Below are 26,767 nucleotides of genomic sequence, written 5' to 3' on the forward strand. Positions count from 1 at the left end.
CCTAGGTGTTACTTTGTCTGTCTAATCAAAGCTATGGTTTTTTCCAGTGGTCATGTATGGGTGTTAGAGTTGGACCATAAAGAAAGCTGAGTGCCAAAGAATTGATGCTTTTGAACTGTGGTGTTGGAGAGATTCTTGGAAGAGTCCCTTGGACTGCAAGGATATCCAACCAGTCTATCCTGAAAGAAGTCAGTCCTGAATATTCATTGGAAGGACTGATGCTGAAGCTGAAGCTCCAGTCCTTTGGCCACCTGATGCGAAGAACTGACACATTGGAGAAGACCCTGATGCTGGGAAAGATTGAAGGCCGGAAGAGAAGGGGACAACAGGAAGATGAGAAGGTTGGATAGCATCACTGACTTGATGGACATAAGTTTGAGCAAGCTCCGGGAATTGATGATGTACAGGGAAGCCTGGCGTGCTGCAGACCATGGGGTCACAAAAGAATTGGACACGACTGAGCAACTGAACTGAACTTCTATCTCCTGGAACTGTGGGGTCCCTATGGTGTGAAGTCTTGATTTCATAGAGAAAGCGTAGGATAGCTTGAGGTGATATTCAGGGCTTTAGGATTAAGGAGTGGGAATGGAATAGTCTGTATCCCTGAGCCTAATATATAGGTTGAAGCCCATATGAATTTCATCCCAAATTGCATTTGCTAAGTTTGGATGGAGATGTCAGAATCCATATATACCTTTCTTCACCCAGGTGACTCCTTATCAGGATTATGCATGTTAGTGTCAACCAGATTGTTTTCCAAGCTGTTAACTGTATTTATATTTTCAAAATGAAAGCTTTTCAGCACTGCAGATTACTTTTCAGTTCTTTTTAAAGTGTTATAACTGCCTTTTTAATTTTAAATAGTTCTAGTTCTTGCAACCAGCATTTTATATTGCCAGTAAGAATTTAAGATAATTAGAGCAATAGAGCTAACCAGTATTGATGCCATTTTGAAGTAGTAATAGATTTGATAACAGATTTTTCCAGATTGAAATGTTCATGTAGAAGCATACTTTATTTTCTCAAATTCTCCTTAATTTCATTTTTAGAGAATACTCTGCCTTCTGAGTGGCATGCTAGTAAAGATGTGGCTAGGAACAGACATTCCTGTGTCATCTTTATGGGAAATAGGGAATCATTGTAAAAGTCATCAATTATTATTTGTTTAAGCATTTTTTATTTTTGACGAGCCTAAAAATTGCATGAGATATACTTGTTTTCCCCCAGAAATTCAGCCTTAATTTAGCTGTTTATTTTACCAGTGTATGGTCCAACATGATAGGAATTCATTCTTACTCTGTGAAAAATAGCTTCCCCCTAAGGGTTACTTACAAACCAGACGTTGTGTTAGGTACCATTATCTAATCTCCTAGGTGGTCTCTTCCTCTTGACTGTGTTCTCTTACAGTATATTCTTAATATAGCAGCCAGAGGGATGGTGTTAAATCAGAGATGCTGTTAAAGTCAGGTCATGTCATGCTTAGAACTCTACAGCGAGAAGAAAAAAAAAACTCTACAGCGGCTTCATTTTTTTTTTTTTTTGGCAGAATAAAATCTTTACAGTGGCCTATAAGGTTCTGTATGATCTGATCCCCTCTTAGTTCTCTGACTTCATCTTTTACCACTTACCCCATTCTCTGCTCCATTTCCTTAGCTTCCTTGCTTTTCCTTTATCAAGGCTTCCCTGGTTGCTCAGATGGTAAAGAATCTGCCTCCAATGCAGGAAACCTGGGTTTGATCCCTGGGTTGGGAAGATCCCCTGGAGAAAACAATGGCAACCCACTCCAGTATTTTTGCCTGGAGAATTCCATGGACAGAGGAACCTGGTGGGCTATAGTACATAGGGTCACAAAGAGTTGGGCACGACTGAGCAACTAACACTTTCACACTTTGTAAGTCTAAGGTTTTCAGCTTCAATCTCTACCATTCATTGAAATAGAAAAATCTGGAGGGACTTTGGATTTTGAAGGCAAGATGGAGTCTGAGGTGGGGACAAGACATCCAGATGGTAGTGTCCAGTAGGAAATGGGAGATGCATAACTGCCTCCTACGGAAATGGTTAGGACTGGAACTGTAGTCCATTTCTTTTTAAACCTATGGGGTAACATACATATAGAAAAATACACATATCATAAATGCAGAACTGTTGAATTTTTACAAAATGAATGTACCCTTGATGTAGCACCTAAATCAAGAAAAAATTACCATCATTCTTGAAGTGATGATGATGATGGTAATGAACTATAATGTTTTAACTGGCATTTGTTCTGTGTCTTCTTTGATTGTAAACACTTGGAGACAGGGACCATACCTGTTTTACATATCATGGTAGTCTAGTAAGGTGATTTTTGTTGATGATTGCTCAGAGGAGTCTTAACTTTCATTAGTCATCCCAGGGTGAGGAAAGTGTTTTCTCTAGAACTGTACTCATAGGACTTTCTGTTGATTCCAGCCAGTCTTTGTTTTCCATGTCTCTGAACTCCTACAGTATTAAATGTCTACACTTGATTTAATACTTCATCTATGTTATCCGTGGTTTTTACCATGTGTTCAGTTCGTATCTCTATTAGAAAGTAAGTTCCTTGAGGTTGGGGACCTTGTCATATACTCCTCCCTCCCTCCCTCCTTCCATCTTTAAAATAGAATTTACTGTGGCTCTGATTATACACATGTGAGATGTGCCTGGCCAGGCCAGCCTGGCTCACATGGCTTGTATAATACATATATCTCTGGGGCCTGCTCTCTGTAACTGGGAAGTGCCCACCGCAGGGATTCAGTCCAGCTTCACGAGGTCCTTGGCCACCTCTTTCTCAGTGTGGTTGGCCTCCACCTCCTGCTGATACTCCTTGTGATTCTTCTAGGCTAGCTCAGTCTTCGCCTATTGGCTCTCAGTCTCCAGGTCCTCCCAGTTGTCATCAATACCAAGAGTCTGGTCTTGGCTGGGCACCAGCTCTTGATATGCTGACAGGGCAGCAAAGGGATCACCTTTGTCTCTAAGCTCTGGTCCACCCCAGTTATATTCACTGGCCAACTGTGCATCCTCAGGGACAGCTCTGGGAGATGTGCTCCTGCCAACTTTGCTCCCATGATCCCTCAGCTTCCCAACTGTTCCAGTCTGACTCTGGGGATTTGTGGCTGGACTGTTGCTCTGCCCAGCCCAGGTGTCTTGGCCCTTCGTACTGTAGCAGTCTTGCATGGTTGACACACATTTGACGTTCTACTTGAAGCCGCCCCAGGCTTTGTCCTCCCATCACTGCTGGCCTCTTCTGTATCCTTGCCCTCCTCTTTTGTGTCTCCCAGTGGCCTGAGGCCGTGGGTATGGCAGGCATGGGATGGTCTTGGCTAAGCCATGGGGTGTGCCTAGATCAGCATAGAAGTGAGGGACGCGACCCCTGTCATGGCCCAGCCTGCCCAGCTGTCTACATGAGAAATCCACTTTGGCCAGCTATGTGGGGTCCTCTGACACAGACTCCAGTTTGGATAGGAGCTTTGAATGGCCCTGAAGGCCTCATCCTGTGTGGATTTCTCAGAATCCACAGTGAGGCTGCGGAGCACAGGCAGGGAGGATCTTGTGGGCTTAATTGTTCATCGAGTGAAAGTTATGGGTGGCAGTGAAGCCCAAAACCCCTGTGGCCTGAGATGGTGCAAATAGGTCCTTAGTGGCCACCTAGAGGCAGAGGTGAGGCCCCTGTGTCTTGTGCTGGTATTGAAGTAGGAGCTGATTTTGCCCAGGCAGATGGTGTTGCAGCTGATGGGGCCTTGTTTGTCCTTGGCCTGCAGCTGCCCAAAGAGCTTCATCAGCTCCACAGTGAGGTTGTCCTTCCTTGTTGAGCTCTGGGGCCAGGAGCAGCATGGACTTGACCATCTGCTCCCAGGGATTATGGAGAACCTATTCCTACAAGGTTGCCATGTAGAAGTATCATAACCAGGGAGAAGCAAATGTGCTGTGTCTTATTTCAGGGACTGTTCCTTTCGTTGAAAATTTATTTTATTTTGTTGTGTGCAGACTTTCTCGAGTTGCAGTGAGCAGGGGCTACTCTTTGTTGTGGTGTGATTGCAGTGGCTTCATTGCCCCATCAGCTGCACCGCCACCATTGGCTTCTCATTGCAGTGGCTTCTCTTGTTGCAGAGCTCAGGCTCTAGGTACCCGGGCTTCAGTAGTTGCAGCTCACAGGCTTAGTTACTCTGTGGCATGTGGAATCTTCCTGGGCCAGAGATCAAACCTGTGTCCCCTGCATTGGCAGGTGGATTCTCATCCACTGTACCACCAGGGAAGTGCTTCACTAAAAGTGGCTTATCAAATGTATAATTAAATGCAATTTAGCTTTTATGAGATTTTTTACATTCACTTTTTTAAAAAAGTTCTTCATCAGAGAGTTCCCTGGTGGTCTAGTGGTTAGGAGTTCAGGCTTTCACTGCCATGGCCTGGGTTCAGTCACTGGTAGGGGGACTGAGATCCTGCAAGCTGTGTGGTGTGACCAAAAAAAGAGTGTTACAGACAGGGTTGCTGATAAAAATTTTAGTGCATAAAACCTTTTCTAAATTTCAGGTTGTTTCCCTAAGAGCAATACTTAAGATACATCTTTCTGAGGCAGAGGCTATGAACATTTAAAAGCTATTGATTATAAAAGCTACACATGTTCATTTTAGAACATACAAAGAATACAGAAATATTATATAGATGATAATTAAAGTCAGCTGTAATCTTGTAATGCTGTGATAACCAGTGCTTTAACATTTTGGTGAATTCCTTTCTAGAGATATCTGTTTATCTATCTGTATATTTTATGCATTTAAAAAACCAATTGGAGTGGGTAGTGGGTCTTTTCCAAAGAGATTATACTGTTTTATAAATATTTCCATGAGCAAAGTATGCTAATTCTCTGCATACTTGACAGGATTAGGGATGCATTCATTCATCATTCACTGACTAAATGAATGCTTGTTAGAGTGAAACTCTCATGGGATCGCATAGAGGCCAGGACTGAGAGACTAACACTTTCATTTTCATTTGTCTCCATACCTACAGTTGATCTCCTGTCATTATTTTTCTTGAATTTAATTAGGTTTTTGACCCATTAGTCCTCTAGAATTATACCTTTTGACCATCTGTCTCCACATTGTTAGTCTAGTGGTCATTCCTCATTTCACATGATCTGTCAGCAGCTTTACCACAGTTGATTACTTCCCTGTTCTTGAAACCATTTTTCCATTTGCTTCCAGGACACACATTTTCCTAGTTCTCTTCTTATATCGGGGTCTCTCCTCCTCGGTGTTTCCTAGTTCCTCCTAATCTTCCTACCTCTCAGTGTTAGAATGCCCCAGGGCTCGTATCTTGGTCATTCCCTTAAAAAAAAATCTTTGTGGGAGTTCCATGGTGGTTTTAGGATTCCAGGCTTTTATTGCCACAGCCTGGATTCAGTCAGGAAACTGAATACTGTAAGCCGTGTGGCACAGCCAAAAAACCCAACTTTATTTCCTTGTCTCATTTAGTCTCTTATCCTGCTGCTGCTGCTGCTAAGTCGCTTCAGTTGTGTCCGTCTCTGTACGACCCCATAGACGGCAGCCCACCAGGCTCCTCCATCCATGGGATTTTCCAGGCAAGAGTACTGGAGTGGGGTGCCATCGCCTTCTTGGAGTCTCTTACACTGATGACTTCCAAATTTATACCTCTAGCTTTTGCCTTTTATCTGAAATATACACTCATATTCAGTTGTCTACCCAACTGTTAGATATCTAACAGGATTTCAAACTTGACCTGCCGAAAACTGAGCCTTGATCTCCTACTGCTCCTAAATCTCCAACTCCCGTGTCTGCTCTAACCTTCCTCCTAGGAGTGAGCAGTTGTGTAGTGGTTATGTTGTGGTTGTCTTGCCTTGGCTTCCTTAATTGCCTATGTGATTAGCTATAGAAGTGGCTCAGAATCAGACAACAGTTAGGCCTTGGGTTTTGGCATACTCAGCAAATATGACTGGAGATACTTAGGGACATTGGTGGACATTAAGAATCCTCTTCCCCCGTTAAACTCTCTGACTTCATTTTCTATTATTGTTCCTCTATATCTCTTCTCTTTAGTCCTAATGTCTCCTTGCTTTCCCTTTATTCCCCAAACTCCCCGGGAAAGCTCCCATCTGAGGACCTTCTCCTTTTGCCCTCAATCTTTCCTAGCATCAGGGTCTTTTCCAATGAATCGGCTCTTCACATCAGGGGCCAAAATATTGAAGCTTCAGCATCAGTCCTTCTAATGAATATTCAGGGTTGATTCCTTTAGGATTCACCTGTTTGATCTCCTTGCAGTCCAAGGGACTCTCAATAGTTTTCTCCAGCATCACAATTCAAAAGCATCAATTATTAGGTGCTCAGCCTTCTTTATGATCCAGCTCACGTCTGTACATGACTACTGGAAAAACCATAGCTTTCTCTGGTGGCTCAGTTGGTAAAGAATCCACCCGCAATGTGGGAGACCTGGGTTTGATCCCTGGATTGGGAAGATCCCCTGGAGAAGGGAAAGGCTACCCAATCCTCTATTCTTGCCTGGAGAATTCCATAGATTTAAAAAATCTACAGTTAATGTAGATGAGAACTCTGCTGATTATCAAATAATGTTATCAAACTGGGGAAAAAAACAACAATAATAAAAGCTGATAGTCTTAGAACATGTATAGAAATGTATCTAGAATGGTAATTCTTAATTTGGGGAGGCTCAAGGACAATTTTAAATCTTATGAAAGATAGATGGATTGCCTCATTATTGAAAAAAATAATAGGTCTGAATTGAAATTCCTGAATTGCCAGTAATGTTGAACATTTTCAGTGGTTTTATGTAATAGTTCACTTTCTTCCTTAGTAAATTTCCTGATTCTTCCATATATCTATCTATATATTTATAGGTATCCTTATAATTAATAGTTGTATGTGTATATTTTATCTATTTTCTATGTTGTCTTAGTCTACAGAACTTTAAAATATTTATGTAGTCAATCCTATATTTTCATTATAATTTGTTTGTTTTTAAGCTTAGAAAATTATCCCACTTTCCTCTTTTCCTCCTTCCTACCCAGAGATTTGATATCACTTTTGTTTTGTTTTCAGTTCAGTCCAGTCTTTCAGTCGTGTCCGACTCTTTGTGACCCCATGAATCACAGCACGCCAGGCCTCCCTGTCCATCACCAACTCCCAGAGTTCATTCAAACTCATGTCCATCGGGTCGGTGATGCCATCCAGCCATCTCATCCTCTGTCGTCCCTTTCTCCACCTGCCCCCAATCCCTCCCAGCATCAGATTCCAATGAGTCAGCTCTTTGCATGCGGTGGCCAAAGTACCGGAGTTTCAGCGTTAGCATAGTCCTTCCAATGAACACCCAGGACTGATCTCCTTTAGAATGGACTGGTTGGAACTCCTTGCAGTCCAAGGGACTCTCAAGAGTCTTCTCCAACACCACAGTTCAAAAGCATCAATTCTTTGGTGCTCATCTTTCTTCACAGTCCAACTCTCCCATCCATACATGACCACTGGAAAAACCATAGCCTTGTTGGCAAAGTAGTATCTCTGCTTTTGATATGCTATTTGGTTGGTCATAACTTTCTTTACAAGGAGTAAGCGTCTTTTAATTTCATGGCTGCAGTCACCATCTGCAGTGCTTTTGGAGCCCAAAAAAATAAAGTCTGACCCTGTTTCCACTGTTTCCCGATCTATTTCCCATGAAGTGATGGAACCAGATGTCATGATCTTCGTTTTCTGAATGTTGAGCTTTAAGCCAACTTTTTCACTCTCCACTTTCACTTTCATCAAGAGGCTTTTTAGTTCCTCTTCACTTTCTGCCATAGGGTGGTGTCATCTGCATATCTGAGGTTATTGATATTTCTCCTGGCAATCTTGATTCCAGCTTGTGTTTCTTCCATTCCAGCGTTTTTCATGATGTACTCTGCATAGAAGTTAAGTAAGCAGGGTGACAATATATAGCCTTTTCCTATTTGGAACCAGTCTGTTGTTCCATGTCCAGTTCTAACTGTTGCTTGCTGACCTGCATATAGGTTTCTCAAGAGGCAGGTCAGGTGGTCTGATATTCCCATCTCTTTCAGAATTTTCCACAGTTTATTGTGATCCACACAGTCAAAGGCTTTGGCATAGTCAATAAAGCAGAAATAGATGTTTTTCTGGAACTCTGTTGCTTTTTCGATGATCCAGCGAATGTTGGCAATTTGATCTCTGGTTCCTCTGCCTTTTCTAAAACCAGCTTGAACATCAGGAAGTTCACCGTTCACGTATTGCTGAAGCCTAGCTTGGAGAATTTTGAGCATTACTTTACTAGCATGTGAGACGAGTGCAATTGTGCGGTAGTTTGAGCATTCTTTGACATTGCCTTTCTTTGGGATTGGAATAAAAACTGACCTGTTCCAGTCCTGTGGCCACTGCTGAGTTTTCCAAATTTGCTGGCATATTGAGTGCAGCACTTTCACAGCATCATCTTTCAGGATTTGAAATAGCTCAAGTGGAATCCCATCATCTCCACTAGCTTTGTTCTTAGTGATGCTTTCTAAGGCCCGCTTGGCTTCACATTCCAGGATGTGTGGCTCTAGTTGAGTGATCACACCACCATGATTATCTGGGTCGTGAAGATCTTTTTTGTACAGTTCTTCTGTGTATTCTTGCCACCTCTTCTTAATATCTTCTGCTTCTGTTAGGTCCAGACCATTTCTGTCCTTTATCAAACCTGTCTTTGCATGAAATGTTCCCTTGATATCTCTAATTTTCTTGAAGAGATCTCTAGTCTTTCCCATTCTGTTGTTTTCCTCTATTTCTTTGCATTGATCGCTGAAGAAGGCTTTCTTATCTCTTCTTGCTATTCTTTGGAACTCTGCATTCTGATGCTTATATCTTTCCTTTTTTCCTTTGCTTTTCGCTTCTCTTCTTTTCACAGCTATTTGTAAGGCCTCCTCAGACAGCCATTTTCCTGTTTTGTGTTTCTTTTCCATGGGGATGGTCTTGATCCTTGTTTCCTGTACAATGTCACGAACCTCCATCCTTAGTTCATCAGGCACTCTTTATCTATCAGATCTTGTCCCTTAAATCTATTTCTCACTTCCACTGTATAATCATAAGGGATTTGATTTAGGTCATACCTGAATGGTCTAGCGGTTTTCCTACTTTCTTCAATTTGAGTCTGAATTTGGTAATAAGGAGTTCATGATCTGAGCCACAGTCAGCTCCTGGTCTTGTTTTTGCTGACTGTATAGAGCTTCTCCATCTTTGACTGCAAAGAATATAATCAGTCTGATTTCGGTGTTGACTATCTGGTGATGTCCATGTGTAAAGTCTTCTCTGTGTTGCTGGAAGAGGGTTTTTGCTATGACCAGTGTGTTCTCTTGGCAAAACTCTATTAGTCTTTGCCCTGCTTCATTCCGTACTCCAAGGCCAAATTTGCCTGTTACCCCAGGTGTTTCTTGACTTCCTACTTTTGCATTCCAGTCCCCTATAAAGAAAAGGACATCTTTTTTAGGTGTTAGTTCTAAAAGGTCTTATAGATCTTCATAGAACTGTTCAACTTCAGCTTCTTCAGCATTACTGGTTGGGGCATAGACTTGGATTACTGTGATATTGAATGGTTTGCCTTGGAAACGAACAGAGATCATTCTGTCGTTTTTGAGATTGCATCCAAGTACTGCATTTTGGACTGTTCTGTTGACCATGATGGCTACTCCATTTCTTTTGAGGGATTCCTGCCTGCAGTAGTAGATATGATGGTCATCTGAGTTAAATTCACCCATTCCAGTCCATTTTAGTTCGCCGATTCCTAGAATGTCGACGTTCACTCTTGCCACCTTCTGTTTGACCACTTCCAATTTGCCTTGATTCATGGACCTAACATTCCAGGTTCCTATGCAATATTGCTCTTTACAGCATCGGACCTTGCTTCCATCACCAGTCACATCCACAACTGGGTATTGTTTTTGCTTTGGCTCCATCTCGTCATTCTTTCTGGAGTTTATTTCTCCTCTGATCTCCACTAGCATGTTGGGCACCTACTGACCTGGGGAGTTCCTCTTTCAGTATCCTATCATTTTGCCTTTTCATACTGTTCATGGGATTCTCAAGGCAAGAATACTGAAGTGGTTTGCCATTCCCTTCTCCAGTGGACCACATTCTGTCAGACCTCTCCTCCATGACCTGCCCGTCTTGGGTGGCCCCACATGGCATGGCTTAGTTTCATTGAGTTAGACAAGGCTGTGGTCCGTGTGATCAGATTGACTAGTTTTCTGTGATTATGGTTTCAGTGTGTCTGCCCTCTGATGACCTCTCGCAACACCTACCGTCTTACTTGGGTTTCTCTTACCTTGGGCGTTGGCTATCTCTTCACGGCTGCTCCAGCAAAGCGCAGCCGCTGCCCCTTACCGTGGATGAGGGGTATCTCTTCACGGCTGCCCCTCCTGACCTTGAACGTGGGGTTGCTCCTCTTGGCCGCTGCCCCTGACCTCGGGTGTTGCTCCTCTCAGCCGCCGCTGAACGAAAGAGTGTGTAGAGACGATAGAATTTAGGAAATCATGGGCATATGGTTCGTTCCTTAGGGGTTGGGAATGGAAGAGACCTCACAACGTGTGTTTAGCTGAAGAGATGAAAGGAGAAGGGGAACGCTGCAGAGGATCAACATGGAGGTAGTTTGCAAAAGATGAGAATTAAGTAAAGGAGACTAAGAAGGAAGTCAGTGGTAGAAAAATAAGGAGAGGGGGACACAGTAGAGCCCAGGGGTAAAGCAAGTTTTAGGAAGGGTTAAATGGTCAGTGGTGTCAAATACCTTAGGTTAAAGGCCCAAAACTGAAGGATAAGAACTGAAGAGTAGTTATTGAGTTTGGTTACTAGAAATTCAGTGGTGACCTTTAATAAGAAACGTTTTAGTGGAGTGATGAAAGTGTAGTGCAGGTGCCTTCAGTTGTAGACTCTAAATGTTTATCAGTGAAAGGATGGAGGGAAAGTGGGTCACAGCTTGTGGGACAAATAGAGTTGAGAGAAAAAAGATTCTTTTTTTTAAGAAGGGAAGACTTGAACATATTTATAGAATGAGGAGATGGAGTTAGAGGAAAGAGATATTGTGGGTGAGAAAAAGGAGTTAACTGAAGATTCTACAGGAGGTTGGGGGTTTTAGTCTTAAGAGTTTCATTGGGGATTAGTTTTAGAAAGAAAAAATACATTTTCCTTTATGATGGATAGGAAGGAGATAAGAATGGTTGAGGACAAAGGAATAGGAGAGAGGAGAAAATGTGTAGGCGATGGTGCCTGATCGTTGCTTTTAGCTGTGGGATTTATAATGAGAACAACTTAGTTTTTTCATGATGTAAAAGAGCATAAATGCTTACCTTGCCTGTTTCATAGACTTGGTGTGAGTTAAAAATGAAATGAGTATATGTTAAAATGCTTTAGAAACTTAAAATGCTCTCCAAATCTGTAGCCTGTTGTTAGTAGTCAAGTGTTGGAGAAAGCCATTTGCTTTGTATGGACTATATAGTTTACTGTATCAAAATACTCCAGATAGCAAGACGGTATAGAGGATTCTGGTGTGTTTGGACCAGTGTTTGGTCCCTGTGTCTTTATCTTGTAAAGAAACCTTTCCAAATATAAATCAGGCATGCATTTTAAGTACTGCTGCTGACATTAGCACCTGAAATCATTTAAAATGCTGACAGTGGGAATAATTAAGGGAAAATGTGTGGGAAGAAATCTGCTTAGAAGCAAAGTGAATTTTCTGTAGTTTAAGTTTGGCTTGAGATGGCAGTAATTCTACATTCTCGTGAGTATCTTTAGCTAGTTCACTTCTCATAACTTCTGAAAAACTAAACTTCAAGTTTATCTATGAATTTTTAATCATTTAGTGCTGCAGACTGATGAATGTTTAGCTGTTTTCTATTCTGTGTGTCCTCATGACACATAGGCATAGTCCTTTTTAAAATCATGTATAGGGAGTTTATCATATGGTACTTAGTAAAAAAATACAAAAAAAAAAAGGTTTGTATTGTTCTTTTCTTAGCACTCTAGATTCTTGTAGAATTTTCATTATTTTGCCCTTGCTTATCATCAGTCCTAGTTTTCTGTTTATGATTTCTGGTGTTGAAGACGACTGGAGAAAATCATGTAATTGAACTAATTGTTCCATTACTGATACATGCTGCTTAGTCTAATTTGGTCCTTGAGTTTTGGTTAATTACCATGAATGTTTCACGGGCTATTGACTCATACTCATTCTCTCTAGAGAAGCGCATGATGTTGTTTCATTTTGTACCCTTATGCATTTATTCAAATATATTTGAGTGTGTGCTATGTGCTGGCCAGCATGTTAATGAGTAGAAAAATGCAGGAGGGAGACAGTAACAGTGTCAAATACAGTACATTGGCATATAAAAAAAATAAAGACAGGAAAGATACTCATTTGATGACTAAGAAGTCATGGTGACCTTGAAAGCAGTTTCAGTAGGGGCTAAGGGTGGAATCCCCCTTACAGTTGGTGGAAGAGTAGATGGCAGGTGATAAAGGAGATGGGGAAGAAGAGGACAGAGAGAGGCAAAGGGGAAGGAGCAAGAGGTTGTGGACCTGGAGCTGTGGTGTTATGGTCAGGTTCAGAGAATGGGGTACAAATCTGAAGTTGCTGCTGAGATATTTAAATGTCCAACCATAGGCTCTGGGTTGGGAGGAATCAAGATTTGAGGGACAAGAGGTTTCTGTAAAGTAAGTAAATTAAATAGAGTAAGTAAAGCCAGAGTAAGATTTTTGTGAGCTGTTGGAGTAATCGAGGGAGAGCAGTTTCAAGTGATGGTGTGATTCAGAGTATAGAGCCGAAGAATAATAGATGGTTAAAACAGAGTTGAGCTAAGAATCCTTGAAACTGAAGAGGTCTGTGTATTCTAATGGACATTAATTGGATGGGTAATCTTCATGGACACTGAAATCTCCCAAAATTGTAATAGGAAACTTAGTAGAGAAGATTACTTGGAACTGGGCTCCTACGTTTTCAGTGAAGGAGGAAGGTATGACTAAGGGATCAGAAGATGCTAGTGATGAGGAGAAGAAATATCTTGAATGTGGGGCCATGAAGGAGGGTGATCATGATCTGGAAGCTTCAGTAGAAAGGCAAGTGAATCGCAATCACTTTTGGCTCTGTGGAGATACAGATTATAGTGAAAAGAGAGAACTGAGAAAATCTTTATATTCCATTTATAGTTATCATAAAATATTGACTTTATTCCCTGTGCCATACCATATATCCTTGTAGTTTAATTATTTTATACATAGTAGTTTGTACCTCTTAATTCTCAACCCCTACTTTATTCCTTCCCATAGATAAGCACTGGTTTCTGCTCTGTATCTATGAGACTTTTATTTATTTATTTTTTTGTTGTTGTTATATTCACTAGTTTTATTTTTTAGATTCCACATATAAGTGATACAGTATTTGTCTTTCTGTGTCTGATTTACTTAGCATAATCCTCTCCAAGTCCATCAATATTGTTGTAAATGGCAAAGTTTCATTCTTTTTCTTATGGCTGAGTAGTGGGGTGTGTGTGTGTGTGTGTGTATAACTTTTTCAGCATGCATGTATGTGTGTGTTTGTGTGAAGATATATCACATCTTCTTTATCTATTCATTCCATATTTTGGCAATTGTTAATAATGCTGCTGTGAACATGGGGGTGCGTGTTATCTTTTTGAATTTTTTTTGGATATATTCCCAGGAGTGGAATTGCTGGGTCATATGGAAGTTCTGTTTTTTTTAAAATTATTTGAGGAACTTCCACTATCAAGTCTGTGTGCGTGTGCGTGTGTAGTTGCTCAGTCATGTACGATTCTGTGATCCCATGGACTGTATCCCACCAGGTTCCTCTGTCCATGTGTTTTCCCAAGCAAGAATACCAGAGTGGCTTGCCATTTACTTCTCCAGGGGATCTTCCCGACCCAGGGATTGAACCCACATCTCTTGTGTCTCCTAATTGCAAGCAGATTCTTTACCACTGTACCACCTGGGAAGGCCCTATCGAGACTGTAGGAAAAGCTAATTTACAAGACTATTCACTGTTCAGTAATAGTTGTTTAGGGCAATTCTTCTCATTCACAAAAATTTTAGCTCAGAAAGTTACAGTAAAATTTTACCACTGCTAAGCCTACTATTTAGTGGTAGGGCAAATCAGGATATTCATCTTCTATTTCTGACAAAAATTCATGAAATCAAGGATAGTAAAGTCCATGAGAGGGAAGTTAATCACTGACACTACTAGTTGAATAAAATAAGATAGATTCAGTTATTTTCTGCAAAGTACCTTCTGATGAATAATACAGTGAATAACTGTAGGCTTTAAACTTTCTAAATTTTCATAAACTTTGTAAATTTGTCCAATTAAGCCCTTTTCTGCCCACGTGTATTTTTATCCATCGGTTGTAATGCATCCTAGCAGATTCTACTTCAGGTTGCACTAAATTAGTGTTTGGGAAGTTTCTTTGAAAATATTCTTGCCTATGTGCAGATTATTCATACAGGCTAATTTTCTGACTCATCAAGAGCCAAGGAAAGCACTCAAAATCATTTGCCTTGATATTGTATGGTTGTATTTTAATTAATGAATGAAATAGTTTTTTGTTGATGTTGAAAACAAATGGCTTCAGCTCCTTGAACTACTATTTTTGCCAAAAGGTTTATAATCTCAAATTTATTTTCTCTAGACACATTTCTTTGACTGCTGTAGTTATAAGTTGATTTAATTAACTCACCATTGAAATGGCTTTCCTTGTGGCTAACAAATGAGCCACTCACAAGCTTATTTTGGTTCCATGCTCATTTTTATTTTTGTGAAGAAATTCAGCTGTGAAGAGATCCTCTTTTTAAGTTTTCTAATTTTTCTGATTGTGTTTTCCCATGAGTTGGAAATACTGTGATGATTGCTTATTCTGGTACTGTTGATGTATTTTGTATTCTTTCAGCACAGCTGTAGTATCATTGCATAATCAACTTAATGCTTTGTCAATCTAGTTTGATAACAAAATTATCTACACTTCATTGTATCTTAAAAGTATGATATTTGAAGCTCAGTTTTATCTTCTTGTTTTGACTTAGGATATGCACTGGGCACAATATATAGGGGTAAATGTAGTGCCTGAAAAGCTGTCGTCATTATTGCGTTATTGTAATTTGTGGTGCCCTGAGCAGCGTTGCAAAACCGTTAGACTGCCTTATGTGATCTCTTAGAAACGCTGGAGTCTTGCATGCTGTCTTAGGGTTTTGCATACTGTCTTACAGTGTTCCTTCATGAACTTCTTAAAAGTCTGTGGTCTTCTAATTAAGAAGTTGAGATCTAAGATGTTCCTGAGCTATGTTTTATTCGACATGTCCAAAATTGATGCTGTTGTCATTGCCTCTATCCCACTTTATTCTTATCCCTTTCACATATGCCTCCAAATCCAATCATCTGTCTCTTGTTTATTAATCCATTGATTCTGCAAATATGTGAATGCCTGATTTATATTTAGCACGAGGCCTAAGTATATAATGATATACAAAGCAAATACAGTTACTCTATTCTCTTAAAGGTTATTCAGTAGTGTAGCGATTTAAAAGTGTTTAACTTTGGGTTCAAATTTTGACTCCTTACTCCTTTATGACCTAGAGCAAATTACTTAACCTTTCTGTACCTCGGTTTCATCTTTGAAGTTGAGAGAATTCCTACGTCATTGGTTATTGGAATGCTCGATAAATGTTAGCTTTTATTATTTGTGGAGGAAATAGACATTATAGGATCACAGGTAAGTGATCACACATATTGATAAGTGTTATGAAGTAACAGAGCAGGATATTTTGAGAGAATTTAGAGTTGGCAGTAGGGATAGCATTGAGATAGTGGCATTTACACAGACTTGAAAGATGAATAAATGTTAACTGAGGGTTTGTGAGGACTAGAAGCATTTCAGGCAAAAAGAAAAGGTGATGCAAAGGCCTTGGAAAGGGTTTGGAGCATTTGATGAACAGAAGGTTGTGTGTCTGGAGTATGGTACATTATGGGGAGATTGACGTGAATGCAAAGTTCTGTAGGTCATACTAAGGAGTTTGGATTTTATTCTGAGTGAAATGAAAAGCTAATGGAAGATCATAAATGGCAGAGTTGGCATGAACTGATTTATGTTCAGAAAGTGCCGCTTGCTGCTGTGTGGAGAATAGACTAGGGAGGAGCTAGAATGAGCACCTAGAGATCAGTCTGTCGAAAAAAAGAAAAAAGCCATTGCAGTGGCTCAGGGAAGAACTGTTGTTATTTAGGACTAGGGTGGCAGTAGCGGAGATGGGATGAAATATGTGGATTTAAAGTGGTTTAGATTGAGTGCCTCTAACAACTAGGCTTCCCTAGTAGCTCAGACGGTAGGAGCATCCACTTCAATGCAGGAGACCTGAGTTCAATCCCTGGGTTGGGAAGATCCCCTGGAGAAGGAAATCGAAACTCACTCCAGTAATCTTGCCTGGAGAACTCCATGGACAGAGGAGCCTGGCTGGCTACAGTCCATGGGGTGGCAAAGAGTTGGACATGACTGGCTAACTAACACACACTCAAAAGTGCTAAACAGAGGGTACAATGTTGAGGTTAAAAAGGATACAATTTCTAATTTAGTCAGTTTGTGGTGGTGGTGGGATAGGGGAAGAAATAAGACAATGAAATAATTGTACAATTAAATATAAAAATTAGAACTGTGGTAAGTTGTAGTAAGGGCAGTTACGTGGTGCTTTTTGAGATCATATCATGGTCAGTAAGTCAGGGATGTTGAAACAACAGGAAAATTTGGTGATTGGCTAGAACTTTGGGCAGGTAAGGAAGAGGGCAAGTGTCAAGAATTGAGTTTCTGATGTGAGCAAGTATGTAGGTGTATATGGAGAGAAGTCTGATTAGCTTCTAGTCTTACCATCTTCCACATGGTCTTAACCAGTGGCCAGAAGTAGTTTTCTTAAAACATGTGAATTTGAGTATTTCATATATCTTCTTTAATCCCTTGAATGACATTTTTTTTTTTTTTTTTAGGTTCTCAGTTTCTTTAATAGGTCATTTTAACATGGAATAGCAACGGGCAGAATCTCACATTGCTTATTTTTGTATCTTCTTTCTTATAAGATGAATTTCCACCTCTTATTTGCTAGGTAATATAAAATATGGCCCCTTTGCCTTTTCTAGACCTATAATTATGCTTCTCCGTAGATCACAGACTTTTAAAATTGTAGCCATATTATAGTACTTGTGCCCCCTTAAATGTGTTCCCTCTTCTATCTTTACACAGGCTGCTTTTTGTCTGAAGTGCTATTCTTCTGTACCCACTATGCCTGCTGCTCTTTCATACCTTGTTAATTTCTAGTCATTCTTCACTTTCTCTGGGAGTTCTTTTCTAACCTCCTTTGTCTGATTTTGTTGTTCAGTCGCTCAGTCATGTCTGACTCTTTGCAACCCCATGGACTGCAGCATGCCAGGTTTCCCTGCTTTAATTATCTCCCTGAGTTTGCTCAAACTCAGTGTCCATTGAGTCGATGATGTCATCCAGCCATCTCATCCTCTGTCGGCCCCTTCTCTCCTGCCCTCAACCTTTCCCAGTATTAAGGACTTTTCCAATAAGTAAGCTCTTCGTATCAGATGGCCAAAGTATTGGAGTTTCAGCTTCAACATCAGTCCTTCCAGTGAACACCCAGGACTGATTTCCTTTAGGATTGACTGGTTTGATCTCCTTGCAGTCCAGGGAACTCTCAAGGGTCTTCTCCAGCACCACAATTTGAAGGCATAATTCTTCTGCACTCAGCCTTCTTTACTCTCTAACTCTCACATCCATACATGACTACTGGAAAAAGCATAGCTTTGATTTAGTCTGATTTAGCTGTCCTTCATTTGTGCTTCTATTTTCTCCCTGGACAGAAAGCCATAAAACAATAGCTTTATTTTTTGCTGTCATTATTGATTATCTGATAATTGATTGCAAGCTCTTAAGAGCAGAAATCACGTCTTGTTTTTGTGATCTGTATGTGGTGAATGCACAAAAAATGTTTGACTGGAGGAGTTAATGAATTCTATTTTATGTCAGGTACATTTGCACAAGCTATTTTCTAAATAGGATACCTTTCCTCCTTTGCTTTGTCAACTTCTAGACATCCTTTATTTAACACTAAGTCTTCCGTGATACTTCAGTGACAGTTTCTTCATTCCCTGTGCTTCTCTGGTTTTTCTTTTGTACACCTCTGATAAATGTTTGACAGTACAGAGTAGGGATCTAAATGTTTGAATGAGTGAATCATGAGCATTGTGGAGTTACAAACTCGATAAATATTTCCCCAGTGTCCAGTCCATTTCTCAGGGTAGGTTATGTCTACATGGTACTAATTGTAGTTGTTTGTTGCATTGATCTTTACTTCATTATTTTACAAAGACATCCCTATCTCCAAATTTTGAATAGTTTATTGTAGTTCTCTTTACTGACTATATAGCTACTGCCTTTATTGTTTTTCTTTTCTTTCCCATTAATTTTATTTTTCCTTCAGGAACCAGCTCAAAAGTCCTCTCTTCTTTGTAACCTGTTAGAATCCCTAGACTGTGTGCATTCCTATGGTGTTCCTAGAAGGATTTTTCCAAACTGCCAACAATAACTTTGCAATACTATTATCCTGTCTTTTCATCTAGAACTCAAGGGGACTTATTTTTCTTCATTCTTCTATCCCTGGTTCAGTGCCTTGCACATAGTTGGTGCTTAACACATATTTCTTAACCGATTATATTCTTATTTAGAGAATGTTGGTTGGAAATAATCCTGGGATGAAAAATATCAGCTCTGTGTAATCTCTACAATCTATATATAGATAATTTGGATAATACACTGTATTCAGCTTGCTTGAATAATCTTTGTATTCTGTATTTCAATACATCCTTTTCCTTTCATTTAATAGGTATTCCCTGCCCTCCAGTGGTTAGATCATAGCTAACATTTTTAGTAAGGGTAAAGATTATACAATCCTTTTTCAATGTTTGTTTTAAAGTTATATTTAAAATCTCAGGTTTACTTCTCAGATAAACAAGTTTCTTTTTTAACCCCACTGTTTTTCCCTTGGATCATCGAAAAAGCAAGAGTTCCAGAAAAACATCTATTTCTGCTTTATTGACTATGCCAAAGCCTTTTGACTGTGTGGATCACAATAAACTGTGGAAAATTCTGAAAGAGATTGGAATACCACACTACCTGACTTGCCTCTTGAGAAATCTGTATGCAGGTCAGCAAGCAACAGTTAGAACTGGACATGGAACAACAGACTGGTTTCAAATAGGAAATGAGTACATCAAGGCTGTATATTGTCACCCTGCTTATTTAACTTCTATGCAGAGTACATCATGAGAAACACTGGGCTGGATGAAGCACAGGCTGGAATCAAGATTGCTGGGAGAAACATCAGTAACTTCAGATATGCAGATGACACCACCTTTATGGCAGAAAGTGAAGAACTAAATATCCTCTTGATGAAAGTAAAAGAGGAGAGTGAAAGAGTTGGCTTAAGCTCAACATGCAGAAAACTAAGATCATGGCATCTAGTTCCGTCACTTCATGGCAGATATTTGGGGAAACAGTGTCTGACTATTTTTTTTGGCTCCCAAATCATTGCAGATGGTGACTGCAGCCATGAAATTAAAAGACACTTACTCCTTGGAAGGAAAGTTATGATCAACTAGACAGCATATTAAAAAGCAGAGACATTACTTTGCTGACAAAGGTCTGTCTCGTTAAAGCTGTGGTTTTTCCAGTAGTCATGGATGTGAGAGTTGGACTATAAAGAAAGCTGAGCGCTGAAGAATTGATGCTTTTGAACTGTGGTGTTGGAGAAGACTCTTGAGAGTCCCTTGGACTGCAAGGAGATCCAGCCAGTCCATCCTAAAGATCAGTCCTGGGTGTTCATTGGAAAGACTAATGTTGAAGCTGAAACTCCAATTCTTTGGCCACTGATGTGAAGAACTGACTCGTTTGAAAAGACCCTGATGCTGGGAAAGATTGAGGGCAGGAGGAGAAGGGGACGACAGAGGACGAGATGGTTGGATGGCCTTACCGACTCAATGGACATGGGTTTGGGTGGACTCCGGGAGTTGGGGATGGACAGGGAGGCCTGGCATGCAGCGGTCCATGTGGTTGCAGAGAGTCGGACATGACTGAGCGACTGAACTGTTTTTCCCTTATGTCTGATATGCTTGAAGGGTAGCTTGGCCTATCTCTTCCTTTGTTTCCATGAGCCACTTATGTATCCCACAGTGTTTCTTAAGTATGCATTGATTGAGTGGGTGGCTCACCCAATCTGACCTTGGTGCTTGGTTTCACTGCATTGTTCTCACATATCTCTATCAAGGGTGTAGGATCTTGCCACAGTGGTAAAGGTATCTTGTTTTCAGTAATACTCTCTGCCCCCCACTAACACATACACTCAGAGTAGCCTGCTAATCATGTGCCTGTCCTTTAGTCTGGATTGGGGTGTCTCTTGGCTCTAACATCCTCTTCCCTTCCACTGTTTCTGATGAGGAAAGGCTGACTCTTGACTTCTTGGCAAGGTGATTTATTATCCTGTCCCAGGCCTCTTTTATGTTATTTTTTTCCCAAGAAGACCAAATCTTAGCTATCCAGGGAGCTTGTTATATGGCTAGAAATCGCAGTGGCACCCCACTCCAGTACTCTTGCCTGGAAAATCCCATGGACGGAGGAGCCTGGTAGGCTGCAGTCCATGGGGTCGCTAAGAGTTGGACACGACTGAGCAACTTCACTTTCACTTTTCACTTTCCCGCATTGGAGAAGGAAATGGCAACCCACTCCAGTGTTCTTGCCTGGAGAATCCTAGGGACGGGGGAGCCTGGTGGGCTGCCGTCTGTGGGGTCACACAGAGTCGGACTCTGTGACTGAAGCGACTTAGCAGCAGCAGTAGTCTCGGAACCACTATGTTGATCACCACAGCTCAGTTCCATGAGGCAGTGGTGCCCTTCTTGCAAAGTAAGCATGATTTCTTTCATATGTATTTGCAGACAGATTTTCAGTGTATTTTTCTGTCATAGATTTCTTGGGTTTTGCTTGATTCCAGTCTTGCAGTTTACTGTCTCTCAGTCATCTTCTTTGGCCAATAGTTCTAGTTTTTGTTTTTATATGCTCCCATGTGTGTTTTAAATCCCTGTGCTGCTCTAGGCTATAAACTTTTTCCTGTTCTTCTCTTTATGCTTTCCGGGATAAGATGTTTCTTCTGAGGGCTTTAGTTTACTTTTCTTTTAGACCTATTCTGTTTTTGCTTTGTAATCCTTCTGAAACTAGCTTTCTGAACTTCATTTATTTTACTGATTTCTGACATCTCCCTCTTTAAATATTACTAAAACAAATTCACTGTTATCCTTGCATCTTGAAGATAACTTACTGATTTTTTTTTTGGTATATGCAGATGGCAGTCTCTGTTATGACTTGCTGCTTTTGTTACCAGATGGTAAATTATGGAATCATAGAATTTCTCTCAATGCAAAGAATCTGTTTGCCTTTGTTGATTTCCTAGGTAATAGTCAGTTAAAAGTCACGCATGAAAGGCTGTCAACAACTAGTTGGATTTTCCTTGAAAACTGTTCTTACCTCTTGAAGCATCTGCCCTGTCAACAATATTTATCCATTTCTCTCAGGAAAAATAAATTTAAGAGTCAGTGGTACTACAACTACAACTGTACACTTTTGGAAAATGTTGGCCAAAGTAGGACTTTTGTTTGTTACTATTAATGTGAATATGGTTTAGAGTAGTATGATCCTGTTTTCCAAATCCCAGATTTTTGCACAGTAATTCAATATTTGGTATTTAGACTTGCCTGGAAAACTGGGACCTATAGTTTCATGTTCATTTGTTCAACAAATATGTGTCTGCTCTGTTCCAGGGATTGTGCTAGGCACTAGAATAAAGCAAACAGTCTAGTGGGCAAAACATTCATCAATGCATAATTTTAAAAATAATTACAGTTGTGGCAGATGTTGTAAGAAATACATGAAACTGAGAGCACAAAACAGGGAGACATCTGATACTGAGGGTTAAGGAAAGTTTCTAGAAGAAGTGACATTTAAATCTGGGCATGAAGGATAAGTAAGTTAGGTTTGAGGCATCTGAGAAGATCTTAGGCAAAGGGTAAGAAATATGATTGTGCAGGCTTAAGATATGGGGCAGCAAGAGGAAATGGTGTGTCCTCATGAACATTGATAACATTCCACCACATTTGTTTCTCTTTTCCATTCTTACTTTTATTAATAGATATTAACAGATATTTTCTAAAATATGCTTGTAATCATATTACTATACTGATTAAGAAAGTTATATTTTTTAAGAGTTTTTTTGATGTGGACCATTTTTTTAAAGTATTTATTGAATTTGTTACAATGCTGGTTCTACTTTCTGTTTTTGGTTTTGGCTGTGAGGCATGTGGGATCTTAGCTCCCTGACTGGGGATTGAACCTGCACCCCCTGCATTGGAAGGCATAGTCTTAACCACTGAACCACCAGGGAAGTCCGATTAAGAAACTTTTAAAGTTATTCATTGGATAGATTATTAGAGCTGCTTCAGGGCAGGAGTCCTGCCACTTTTAAGTTATACATATTGAGCCAGTTGTACTTTATCTATATGAGTTGGTTTTAGTTGCAATAATAAATAGTAGGCAAAGATGGAGTTGTATATAAGTTGATATGATCCCTTTTTTTTTTTTTGCCTAGCACAGGTTTTTAGTGAAACATGGCTAGTAAAAGTTGTCGTTGTTTTTCGTTAAAACACAAAAACAAGCCGCTTTTGTGACCTAGTCTGTATGCAGCTCATATTCTAAGAATGGTCTTTATTGTATTAAGATATTGTACTGTTCATGGGGTTCTCGAGGCAAGAATAGACCTTGGAAAAGACCTTGCTCCTGGGAAGGATTGAGGGCAGGAGAAGAGGGGACGAGAGAGGATGAGATGGTTGGATGACATCACTGATTCAATGGACATGAGTTTGAGCAAACACCGGGAGATGTTGAAGGATAAGGAAGCCTGGCGTGGTGCAGTCCATGGGGTCGCAAAGAGTTGGATGCGACTTAGCAACTGAACAACAAACAACAACAACAAGAGAGTATAGACGGGATAGTAACCCAGGAGTTATGAAGGGTGGTGCTGGTCTCATCTGAAAAGCGTCATCATTTTCTCTTTTAGTCATTTGAGGGAGGCATGTCTTCAGTAGAAATTGAACTGGGAAGGTGGGATCTGAATAAACTGGATAAGGAGTATAGTTTGTCTTGCTGGTGGATTCTGTTTAAGTTGTGCCAACTCTTTGAAGTTCTAGTGCAGACATCTTAACAGTACATGAGGTGCCTGTCTTCTCTCCTCAGCATATACAAGGCACTCAAATATTTGTTGAGTAGGAAAAATGTTCATGTAAATTGATAGGGTTTATGTGTTTATAAAGAATCTTGGGTCAAAACTGTACTTTTTAGCCAGATTTAGCATGCATTCTGTATCCCTACCCCCCCTAATATTTAGTAAAATCTCTTTGAAAGCCCAGCAAAGGAAATCCAAGGGAAAGCTTTTGTCTCAGGCTGGATGAATAAAGTGAGTTTAGAGCTCATTTCTCTAACTGAAATGAAAGAATTCCAATAGAAAGGAGCAGGATCTCCTGGCACTTGAAGCTCGGCCCCAGTGATTCAATCACTCGGTCCCAGTGATTTAAGTGGATTCAACTTAAGCAGAATCCACCAGCAAACCGATGTCATGTGGAAACTCCTAGAATATTCCAGAACTGGGCAGAGACGTAGTCACTGAGTCCTCTTCAACTGAACCACTGAGGTCTGCCTGTGAAACTCACAAGCCTCAATTCTTGCAGTTAGTTTGGAATTTTAAAAAGTTGGATTATATAAGCCTTTTAAAGGAAGTCATTCGTATATATGCTAAGAATACACCCAAGGATCCCAGTCTGAGAAACACTGCATTTAACACTGAATGTAAACACAGAGGTTACTTGAAGAAGCCAAAACAAAAAAGTGGTTACTTGGTACTAGCATATGATATGATATTGGGCTTCCCTCATAGCTCATTTGCTAAAGAATCGGCCTGCAGTGCAGGAGACCTGGGTTTGATCCCTGAGTTGGGAAGATCCTCTGGAGAAGGAAATGGCAACCCACTCCAGTATTCTTGCCTGGAGAATCCCGTGGACAGAGGAGTCTGGCAGGCTATAGTCCATGGGGTTACAAAGTCAGACATGACATAGTGACTAAAGAGAGAGAGAGAGAGAGAGAGTATGATAAATCAAAAATAGGCCACTAAAATGGTGTGGCAATGTTATTTTTCGGTTACATATAAAAACATTTTAATAAGTTCTCAGATTCTTGATAGTACATCTCTAGCTCTTTACTGAAGTCGCTCAGTCGTGTCCGACTCTTTGCCATTCCATGGACTGTAGCCTACCAGGCTCCTCAGTCCATGGAATTTTCCAGGCAAGAGTACTGGAGTGGGTTGCCATTTCCTTCTCCAGGGGATCTTCCCAACCCAGGGATCGAACCCGGGTCTCCTGCACTGCAGGCAGACGCAGACGCTTTACCGTCTGAGCCACCAGCTAGCTCTTTATAGGTCAGGCAGATTCCACTCTGAAAAAATACAAGTTGATTACCTCTCTCACAGCAGATCCAGTGCTGAATCTTGAATTTTTTTAAGTGCCTGGCATTTCATAATGTTTTTTTGGTGTAGGGAGAGAGAAGCAAAAGAAAAACTCCATTCTCCCTCACCACCAAGGTGTTCTCACAGATTCTCCAATGTTAACTTGTTCTTTTGGGGATGCATCTCTGGCTAGACATGGTTGTTAACCTGTCATCATTCATTTAGACTTTAGGATTAGATGCTTAAATAATAAGTCAACACAAATTTTATTTTTGCTTCAGAAAATGGAAATTTTATAAGAGGAAACCTTAGACTTTTGAGAGGAAGGCATTCTTGGATGAGGTGGGAGATTCTGAAAAGGCAGCTTCCAGGAGAGAGGTTCTTGGGGTCAGGGAAGAGGAGGAAGGTGTGGAAAACTTACTTTTCAGTTTTGCCTAAGATCTTGCATATTATTCTTTTGTTGCACTGGTAATGCTGTGGTGGACAGTGCTTGAATGGGGGGCTTCAGAGCAAGAAACTTCAGAAGTCCGTCAACGTTAGCCTGCATGTTTTCCATTCCATACTGATTTCAGCAGTTTCTCCTTATGGTGTGGCGTATCCTCTCAGGAAGAGCAGAAGGAAGAGAAAGAAGACCCTTCCTAATATGCCTGGAGTCCAGCACAGATTAATGTCTTGTTGGATAAGCCTCTTCCTCTTGGCTCTTTTCTTGTAATCGCCTCTTTCTCCTTCACAGTGTTTTATATTATGTCACCTAGCCGGCAATAGGTGCTCAGTATTTGCCAATTCTTCTGAGTGACAGGAAAGTGGAAACGTGGACCACAGTCTATGCTCTCTTACTTCCTACTTCTTTTTTGCCTCTTTTCTCCCACTTTAAACGACTGTCTTTTTAGTGGATGTTAGCAGAGAAGAATGGCTGGTAAGGGGTAGGGAAGAAATTTTTGATATTTGTTTGGGAGAAATACCATACCATCAAGTTAAGTCAGCAGTTGCTTGACACATCATACTTTTTTGTTTGTACCTCATAGCTTAAATATCTTGAACAAACAAAAATTAAAAACGCAGGATCGGGGCATTAACCTAGGATAATACTCTCTGTCGTGCAAAATTCTCATTTTCACGTTTTACTGTTTTTATCGACATCTTTAAATCAGGTGAGCTAGTAGCAATTCTTCTTCCCTTCTCACTTGGCACTGAGGTTTTCTGACTCCTCCCTACTTTACTAGTGGTCTTCGGTCGTGGATGTTGCTAATTGATCACCCGTCTCACAGGATCTTTTCTTCAAGGTTTCCCGACGTCGTGGCCCTCTCCAAGACCACAGCATACTCGGGAGGAAGATCTCAGATTCTTTTGACGGGCTAGTAAAGCCTCGGAGGTTGCGGAATCTCACGTGGGTGGGGCTGGGCGCAGCAGGGGCGGGGCCAGCGAAGAGCCCAAGGGAAAAGGTGGCAGGCACAGAGGAGAAAGCCCGCGGGCAAAGGTTTCACAGTTTACACGAAGGCTTCGTGTGCGAGGCTGAGGGAATTGGGATGCCTCCCTCCTGCCTCGCCATTCTTGATTCTGGAAGCTTCAGTAGGCTTTTCTCGGTTGCTGGTACCCGGAAAGGCAGCCGCTTCAGCTCCAGGGGCGGGTCCCAAGGGTCTTGTCGCAGCTCCCGGGCCGTTTGGCCTCCTGGCGTTGGGGGAGGGGCGAGGGAGGTGCTGCTCGCGCCTCCTTTTGCGCTTGCGCGACGGGCTCCGAGCGGGTAGGAGCGCGTGCGCGATGACGTGTACGTCCTATGCGCGCGCAGGCTCTTCAGCTGGAGCGGACACACGGTGTGCGAACCGAACAGAATAACCCGCCCCCAGCGGGATGTGAAGGACTCCGGGTGAGGCCGGCCACGCCCCGCACGGTAACTCTCGGGCCCGGGTGGAGGGCGTCTCCTTAGTACTGACCGGATTGGAGTTTTCCAAGAGTTTGAAGCTCTTGTGTATTTTTTACGGCGTGAGGAGCGTTCCACTGAGCGATCTTCGCACGCCCCGGCCAGGCCGGGCCTTGCGCGGGGCCGCCTTTGGCGCGCGCCTATGGTCTTCTGAGCGAGGCTGCGCATGTCACCTCGCGCGCGTTCCCGGCCTCACTTCCGCGTC

The 26,767-nt window shown here is 41.2% G+C and overlaps 1 protein-coding gene and 1 pseudogene across 37 annotated transcripts in view; one reads left to right on the forward strand and one right to left on the reverse strand.

Moving 5' to 3' along the window:
- Positions 1–26,767, forward strand: part of MGA (MAX dimerization protein MGA) — a 150,445-nt gene that overhangs the window by 20,685 nt on the left and 102,993 nt on the right. For 27 of the 37 annotated variants that reach the window (XM_060419077.1, XM_060419075.1, XM_042253011.2 and 24 more), the window contains exon 2: positions 48–26,532. The exons of the other annotated variants lie outside the window; for them this stretch is intronic. The gene's annotated coding sequence lies outside the window, so the exon portion shown is untranslated. The remainder of the gene's footprint in view (positions 1–47; positions 26,533–26,767) is intronic. 37 annotated transcript variants of the gene reach the window in all.
- LOC114115843 (N-terminal kinase-like protein) lies at positions 2,773–26,730 on the reverse strand (annotated as a pseudogene).

Source organism: Ovis aries, chromosome 7 (assembly GCF_016772045.2).
Source record: "Ovis aries strain OAR_USU_Benz2616 breed Rambouillet chromosome 7, ARS-UI_Ramb_v3.0, whole genome shotgun sequence".
Lineage (NCBI taxonomy): Eukaryota > Metazoa > Chordata > Mammalia > Artiodactyla > Bovidae > Ovis > Ovis aries.